We start from the raw sequence: 8,946 nt of genomic DNA, 5'->3' as shown, positions 1-8,946 counted from the left end.
AAGACGTGAGCCACCCGGCGCCAGCGTCCACCAACGTACCGACGGCTCTCTTTCCCGAGAAGTTCGAGAACAACAATGGCAAACCAGCCTACGGAGGATTTGAATACAGCTCACTGTAGATCCATATCTAATTACCAGTAATGAATGAGGGAGCTGATGTTACAGTCAAAGGTATTTAACATCTAAAGACTTTGAAAGGAGTGAAAGGCTGCCATATAAGTACTAAATAAATAAATCTTAGCAAAAAAAAAAAAACAGAGAACTCTTGCCACCACTGTCTTTTTCTCCTGTACCATTTGCACAACGACATTCAGCATGGCGTGTGACATGTGTAATGGCATGGGTTGCTAACTATAACTGGAAAATCTCAGTGGGTTTGCGCACTTGAGTCAGAGCCATATCTATGTTGCTTCAGTGAGTTTCTACACTTTTTATAATTCGCTTTATTGTCAACACCACTGTGTAGCCATGTGTAGTGGGGGTTGGTCATGGGGCTTGACCTAAAGTGATGCCTCGCTACTAATGTAATGCAGGCTGCTCACCTATTATCCATAGCCAGCACTCAATCTCTCTATCTGCTGTACATAGCCTTTGGGTGTGAACAGCTGGGGTTGGCCACAGGACCTGGTCTACATCCAGGCCCTATGATCAACCCACCATGGAATGACACCATGCCACTTGTTGCCAATATGGACCACCAACCCCTGAAGGTGATTGGTACTGGAAGCGCAAGCAGAACCTTGGAGTTTGGGAGCACGGGTTTCTCGGCAGCTCAGCATCTCCTGATCAATGGAGAGCCGGCATAGACCGTCTCTGCGGACAGCGGCTCAGCAGCAGCTTGGCAGTCGGAGGTAGACTCTGCACCTCCACCGACCGTGGTGTGAGATCCGTGACCCCCGCAGGGAGGTGAGGTGAGCAGGGCACATGCAGCCAGCGCGGCAGGTGTATTCAGAACGTGCCCTGGATATCGACAGAAGGGGGCCAGCAAGGACCGGGTGCGGCTTGTGGAGCTCCCGGTGAGCCCTGCTAGTGGCACAGAAGCCCCCCAAAGCACCCTGAGGCCCCTGTAATTGCAATGGACCTGTAGAGACAGTCCAGGACTGTTTAATCATAGGTCGTTGGGCACCTTGAAGCTCAGTGAAGCCCCTGAAACCACCTGAGGCCCGTAATAGCATTGAAGTTAGTATTAAAGTTGCAGGGACGGTCGGGGCTGTTTAGCCATAGGTCATGGCCCCAAGGTGGTTGGTGGCTCAATATAGTGCACAGGAGTATACAGCAGTTTTGAGTTGTTGGCCCACTGAACCACCACTGAACCCCACTGAACCACCACTGAAACCCCACTGAACATGCGAAGCAAAGAGGGGTGAGAAGGTGATGGCAATATCAGATTGCTGCAGCTCGCTTCCCTGCAAAGTCTGCTTCAACACTTCGCCGTATGGAACAATTAGCAGTCCACAGAATTCCATCCTACTCACCGTCAACAAGCAACGCAGAGGTACAGCCAGCAGACATAGGGCACAGTACACAGTACGCAGTAAATCCACCGTATACTGTGTGAACTTGAGAGCTGGAAAGATATGGCAACAACAAAACCAGAAAAACGCTAACCAGAAGAAACCTTCCAAGAACTCAAAAGTATTTAAACACTACAAAAAGCTACAGGCAATGGCAGGGACAGTAGATGGGGCAGGGGGAGTCCAATCCAGCTCTCCCCTGCTAACCACCTTTGGAAACCATAACCCTAGTCCAAAGTTTCATTTCCTAAAAAACCCGGGAGCAGCAATATACACAATGCCAAACAATTTAGTTGGTCTTCCTAGCCCACTGACTGAATGAGTAACCTAAACAATGACCCAGGATGTAGCTGGATATCAATGTCAGGGAGACTGCTTGTTAAAGAGGAAATGTGATAGGTAACAGACTTTCTACAGGGGAGGTCCAGAATAGCTTACCAAAAGCAGTGTCTCAACCAACAAACATAATGACAACACTCCTTTAAAGATTCTTCCTTGATTTACCATCAAGGCCCTGGGGAAGCTCAGTTCAAGGCTACAGGAAATAAGACCCATGGGGTAACTCAAGAGCATTCAACACCCAGACTCCGACTCAGTACAAGTTTGTACCATTGCCAGGAGCCAGAAAGTGGTTTCCAAGCACCTCAGGATCTCAAGGATAATTTCTGGCTTAGATCAATCTCACTATCAATCAATGCTGATTTAATCCAGGCTATGGAAGAAAAACCATTAACTTAGTGAATGAATATACTTCTTTGGAAAATAATGTGGAGATCAGATTAGTAGAAACTGCTCAGTGATTTACAGTAAACCTGCCACTACACGAAGGCAGTCATGAGATTCCAAACGCAGCAAAAAGTTCACTGGAACTGACCGACCACCACAAAGCATCTGGCGAAGATGCCACAGCTAAAGTTCCCAAAAGTAGTACACAAGCAAATGTATTTTGGCCTCCAGAGCCTATATTGTTGGCAACAACTGCACCGATAGTTAGCCCCAAAAACAACAACAGTAATGACGCAGCTGCATACACAGCCAAGACTGGGCGGTGTGCAAAACCTCTATAGTTCGTTGCTAAAACCGTTGGAGGCAGTAGTGGCAGCATTACATATGCAATCAGATAAATGTAATATTCAGCTAGAATTGATGGAATTAATTGCTTCGCAAATTTCTAGAATCAATGTAAAACTTGAAAATTGGTGGATTTAATTACTAGAGTACAAGCAATTCACTCAACATTATTACCAACTTGTGCATGTGGTCCTATTATTGATCAATTTCGCACATTGCCTACAATTATTGCAGATGTTATCGACACGAAAAGGAATAGCCATGAAAAGGAGCGCTCAAACAAGCAAAGACCGTATGACAAGCAAGTAACCACTATAAATGAAGCACCTAATAATGATCCATCTCAAGGGGGCCCAAAGTCAAGTCAGTCGTGTTTAGTATCACAGCAAGTTGCATTCAAGGTGTTAATGCCAGCTGAGGAAGTGTTCCAGCATCTAACAACAAATTTGGCGCCCACTTTGGGAACCGAAGCAGCAAATCCTGAGTTGCCAGCAAGGAGCAAACATGGCCCTGCCAAATTAACAAAGAGACCAAAGTGGCAAAATAGGAAAGCAACAAATAAACACAGTGGCTAATGCAAAGGCAACATGCAGTCTTAACCTAATGTTTTACAGAGAAAGAGGTGTTGGATTTGTGATAGAAGAATAAGACGAACAGTTACGGGCAACTCAAAGAGAGAATATGAAGAGTAGTGACAAGCTCGAGAATGAAGCAAGTCTGAGTATGGAACTGAATCCGCCATTCGTCCAGTCTCAGATCAGTGAATTCCTATATGCAACCAAGAATCAGAATGGAAGGAATAAAATGGAGTAATGTTAACGCGTCCCTCTATGTTAATTTATACACATTAGGACTTGTTTTAGGCCAATTAATCTTTTGACCCAGTGGTGAAACACCGTAGAACGAGATAACTGATCAATATGTCAAGCAATATATCGATAATATTATCAACGTATAACACCACAATATACTTCACTTTAGACATTGGTTAAACTGTCGGCGCAACCATGACCTTTCAGTCATGAATAACCACACCTTTATGGGAGTTTTGTGAATTTTATTCCCTATTAATTACAATCTAGTAGCAAGAGTATTAATCTCAAAACCATGAAGCAAAAGAGCATAGTCACGATATGGCAACTGTGATAAGATTTTGACAGCGCAAAGATCACAAACATAAAATCACTAATGTAAGAGATACACAGATCAGAATGCATAGAACATCATATATGCCTAAGTTCAGCATAGCACAATGTCAGTCACGTCCGTTCACGTCAGTCAAGGTGAACGCCTAATCTAACTACTAATTAGCATTAGCATGTTGGACTTCATGCAAAATAATTTAGAACACCAATTTAGGAACATCTAACTAGGGTCTCTATCCAAAAATACAGCAGTTGGTACTTAGAAAGGAAAAGCATGTAGACAAATTACAATAGCAATTGTCATAATTACCCTCCTCAGATTAAGTCGGCATACAGGATCAGTCTTCGTCTTCAGGACATCAGTTAGATCGCCGTCAATCTATTTCATCTAAGGGACAGGGGACACTTCCCTCATAAGGAGGAGAAGTGTAGAGGGGCAGTCTATGGATGAGGATGGTTTATTTAAGTCTCAAATCACCAAACAAAATGACAGAGTTTCTGGATGCAATCGATATTATTTCCCTACCTAGTTCTCTCGAGTCTTCTGTGTCATGGGTTTTTATCCCTTTTTCGCAATACCTTCCCCCAAAATTCTATTGGATAGTCGCTACACCCCACTATCTTTAACCTATCAAATTATACATGAAGTAATGCACTTGTCACCCCACGATCATTTATAACACTTTGATTGGTCTTCATAATTGACGTTTTCGTAGGTGGCACATCCGGGGTTACTTCATTCTCTGGCACGTTCTTCAGGTCAAAAGTTCTCTTTTCCATGGTCGATTGTCCTTGGATGTTTCAAATAATGTTGCAAAAACGTATAAAACTTATACTAAAACAGCTAGTATGCGAGTGAGAAAAATCCTCACTTGCAACATAAAACAAAGAAAAGAACACATGCTGGGTCGCGGCCTTTTGCGAATCAGCACACTGGAGAAACAGAAAAAATATGCTTTAATATGAGAGCTACACAGCTAAGTTTTCAGCTCACGCTAACTTAAGACTTATGGATCCTAATAAATGCAATCTTCGTAAATGTTAACGTATCCAATTAATCATAATGCAAGCAATTACTTCTTATAGTCGATATTAGTATATGTGTACAATAATAACTTCACTCTTATAAGTATGTTTAGAATACATTCAAACAAATAATACTTTATGTCTTGTTATTTCAGCATTGGTAAGTATAAGCATTTCATATTTAATGTATATAATATTTAAACTACGCTCTCTCAGTCCCTCCTCTGATGACGCTCGTCATCACACAAATCTTTCTTTGATTTAATTTTTCACCTTGCGCATAATACGCATTTCAACATCTTGCCATTTATGTGAGCTTTCCCATATTTCATTGAACATTTTCTCTCTTTCACTTTCTTCATTTCTTCTGGTTCTTTTAGTCCAATTCCTTTTTATTTTGTCATTAATTTTACATGCCCCCCATAATCCTAATAGACAAACCAAAACAATTAGTAAACCCATCAGAATTTTTGCAAGTACCCCATTCCAAATGTTGGTAAACCAGCTTCCAACTCGAGCAATTCCCTTTCCAAATTTCTCCCAAACACCAAGTTCTTTCAAATCCTTCAAATCTGTACTATCTCTAGTAAGGTTAGTAAGCATGCTTCTAATTTTCTTACTGTTGTCAGGTATAAATGAGCAACAATGACGCTCAGTTTTCTGTCAAAACATGGGATGTGTCCACGTTGTGTTTTGGGGCATTTCCTGTCGCAGGCACTAGGCCTACCCACACAAGTGAGGTATCATTTTTATCGGGAGACTTGGGGGAACGCTGGGAGGAAGGAAATTCGTAGCTCCTCTCAGATTCCAGAACTTTCTGTCACCGAAATGTGAGAAAAATGTGTATTTTTAGCCACATTTTGAGGCTTGCAAAGGATTCTGGGTAACAGAACCTGGTGAGAGCCCCACAAGTCACCCCATCTTGGATTCCCCTAGGTCTCTAGTTTTCAAAAATGCACAGGATTGGTAGGTTTCCCTAGGTGCCGGCTAAGCTAGAGGCCAAAATCTACAGGTAGGCACTTTGCAAAAAACAGCTCTGTTTTCTGTCAAAACATGGGATGTGTCCACGTTGTGTTTTGGGGCATTTCCTGTCGCGGGCGCTAGGCCTACCCACACAAGTGAGGTATCATTTTTATCGGGAGACTTGGGGGAACGCTGGGTCGAAGGGAATTTGTGGCTGCTCTCGGATTCCAGAACTTTCTGTCACCGAAATATGAGGAAAATGTGTATTTTTAGCCACATTTTGAGGTTTGCAAAGGATTCTGGGTAACAGAACCTGGTCGGAGCCCAAGTCACCCCATCTTGGATTCCCCTAGGTCTCTAGTTTTCAGAAATGCACAGGTTTGGTAGGTTTCCCTAGGTGCTGGCTGAGCTAGAGGGCAAAATCTATAGGTAGGCACTTTGCAAAAAACAGCTCTGTTTTCTGTCAAAACATGGGATGTGTCCACGTTGTGTTTCGGGGCATTTCCTGTCGCGGGCACTAGGCTTACCCACACAAGTGGGGTATCATTTTTATCGGGAGACTTGGGGGAACGCTGGGTGGAAGAAAATTTGTGGCTCCTCTCGGATTCCAGAACTTTCTGTCACCGAAATGTGAGGAAAATGTGTATTTTTAGCCACATTTTGAGGTTTGCAAAAGATTCTGGGTAACAGAACCTGGTCAGAGCCCCTCAAGTCACCCCATCTTGGATTCCCCTATGTCTCTAGTTTTCAAAAATGCACAGGTTTGGTAGGTTTCCCTAGGTGCCGGCTGAGCTAGAGGCCAAAATCTACAGGTAGGCACTTTGCAAAAAACAGCTCTGTTTTCTGTCAAAACATGGGATGTGTCCATGTTGTGTTTTGGGGCATTTCCTGTCGCGGGCACTAGGCCTACCCACACAAGTGAGGTATCATTTTTATCGGGAGACTTGGTGGAACGCTGGGTGGAAACAAATTTGTGGCTCCTCTAAGATTCCAGAACTTTCGGTCACCGAAATGTGAGGAAAACGTGTTTTTTTAGCCACATTTTGAGGTTTGCAAAGGATTCTGGGTAACAGAACCTGGTCAGAGCCCCACAAGTCACCCCATCTTGGATTCCCCTAGGTCTCTAGTTTTCAAAAATGCACAGGTTTGGTAGGTTTCCCTAGGTGCCAGCTGAGCTAGAGGCCAAAACCTACAGATAGGCACTTTGCAAAAAACAGCTCTGTTTTCTGTCAAAACATGGGATGTGTCCACGTTGTGTTTTGGGGCATTTCCTGTCGCAGGCGCTAGGCATACCCACACAAGTGAGGTACCATTTTTATCGGGAGACTTGGAGGAACATAGAATAGCGAAACACGTGTTATTGCCCCTTGTCTTTCTCTACATTTTTTCCTTCCAAATATAAGAGAGTGTGTAAAAAAGACGTCTATTTGAGAAATGCCCTGCAATTCACATGCTAGTATGGGCACCCCAGAATTCAGAGATGTGCAAATAACCACTGCTCCTCAACACCGTATCTTGAGCCCATTTTGGAAATGCAAAGGTTTTCTTGATACCTATTTTTCACTCTTCATATTTCAGCAAATGAATTGCTGTATACCCAGTATAGAATGAAAACCAACTGCAGGGTGCAGCTCATTTATCGGCTCTTGATGAACCTACAAGCCCTATATATCCCCGCAACCAGAAGAGTCCAGCAGACATAACGGTATATTGCTTTCAAAAATCTGACATCGCAGGAAAAAGTTACAGAGTAAAACATAAAGAAACATAAAGAAAAATGGCTGTTGTTTTCAGCTCAATTTCAATATTTTTTTATTTCAGCTGTTATTTTCTGTAGGAAAACCTTGTAGGATCTACACAAATTAACCTTTGCTGAATTCAGAATTTTGTTTATTTTTCAAAAATAGTTAGCTTTCCTGGATCCAGCATTGGTTTCACACCCATTTCTGTCACAAACTGGAAAGAGGCTGAAAGCACGACATTTTTTAAAAATGGGGTATGTCTCAGAAAAATGCCAAAATTGTGTTGAAAAATGTGGTTTTCTGATTCAAGTCTGCCTTTTCCTGAAAGCTGGGAAGCTGGTGATTTTAGCATTGCAAACCCTTTGTTGATGCCATTTTCAGGGGAAAAACCACAAGCCTTCTTCGGCCGCCCTTTTTTCCAATTTTTTTTTTAAAAAACAAAATTTTTGCTCTATTTTGGCTAATTTCTTGGTCTCCTCCAGGGAAAACCACAAACTCTGGGTACCTTTAGAATCCCTATGTTGGAAAAAAAGGACGCAAATTTGGCATGGATAGCTTACGTGGACAAAAAGTTATGAAGGCCTAAGCGCGAACTACCCCAAATAGCCAAAAAAGGGCTCAGCACTAGGGGGGGGGGGGGGAGAGAACGGCCCAGCAGCTAAAAGGTTAACTAAACAATAAATATTTACATTACATTAAAAACTGCTACACCATGGCTGTACGCATCAGTTTTCTTCTCAACTTGTTTAATGATATTATTTTCACCTCCTTTTTTAAGGTAGGAAATATGTGTTTTGTGAAAATAGTTATTTTCAGCACAATTTTATGCCTTTGTTGCAGCTAACAAAATGGCGTCTGTGAAGCAAGATTTTCATTAAATTTACAATTTTATGACACCATACCCATTTTGTTTGTTATTTGGGCCATTTTTCCACACCGCTAAATACCCCCAGCAGTAGGTGTTTGCAGCAACACTAGGCTTTGGCCTACCCTGCCGTGAGTGCACAGCAAACCTTTTTTTTTTTTTTTTTTTGCTAGGACATTTTTTCACATCTCTGGGTTCCCTCTAGAGGATTCCTGGGTCAAGCACCTCTCATGGTGTACCCCCATTGTAGTGGAATTTGTTTCCACAGCGTAAAATATGATTTTATTAAAAATTGTAATATTAAAGATGGCAGAAAAAATAAACACTGTACACCAGCCAGTCACATTTGAGAAGAAAAAAAAATCACATATGACTGACAAGATTCATTTTTATGATTTTTTAAATGCTTATATCTCACATATGATGGAACAGATTTAAACCAAACCAATGAAAACATGCTTTTCAAGTAAATTTCTACTTTTATGCAAAGTGTGACCTAAATCTGTTCAGTGATTTTTGCTGAAGGAAAGAGCAAACTTTCCTATCATGGAAGGTAAAAGTAGAAAAAAATACAACTAATTTTGCTCCCCCTTTGAACTTTTTTCTCCTGCATGGATCTT

The sequence above is a fragment of the Pleurodeles waltl genome, chromosome 1_2 (assembly GCF_031143425.1).
Source record: "Pleurodeles waltl isolate 20211129_DDA chromosome 1_2, aPleWal1.hap1.20221129, whole genome shotgun sequence".
In the NCBI taxonomy this organism is placed as follows: Eukaryota; Metazoa; Chordata; class Amphibia; order Caudata; family Salamandridae; genus Pleurodeles; species Pleurodeles waltl.
This window is presented reverse-complemented; position numbering follows the sequence as displayed.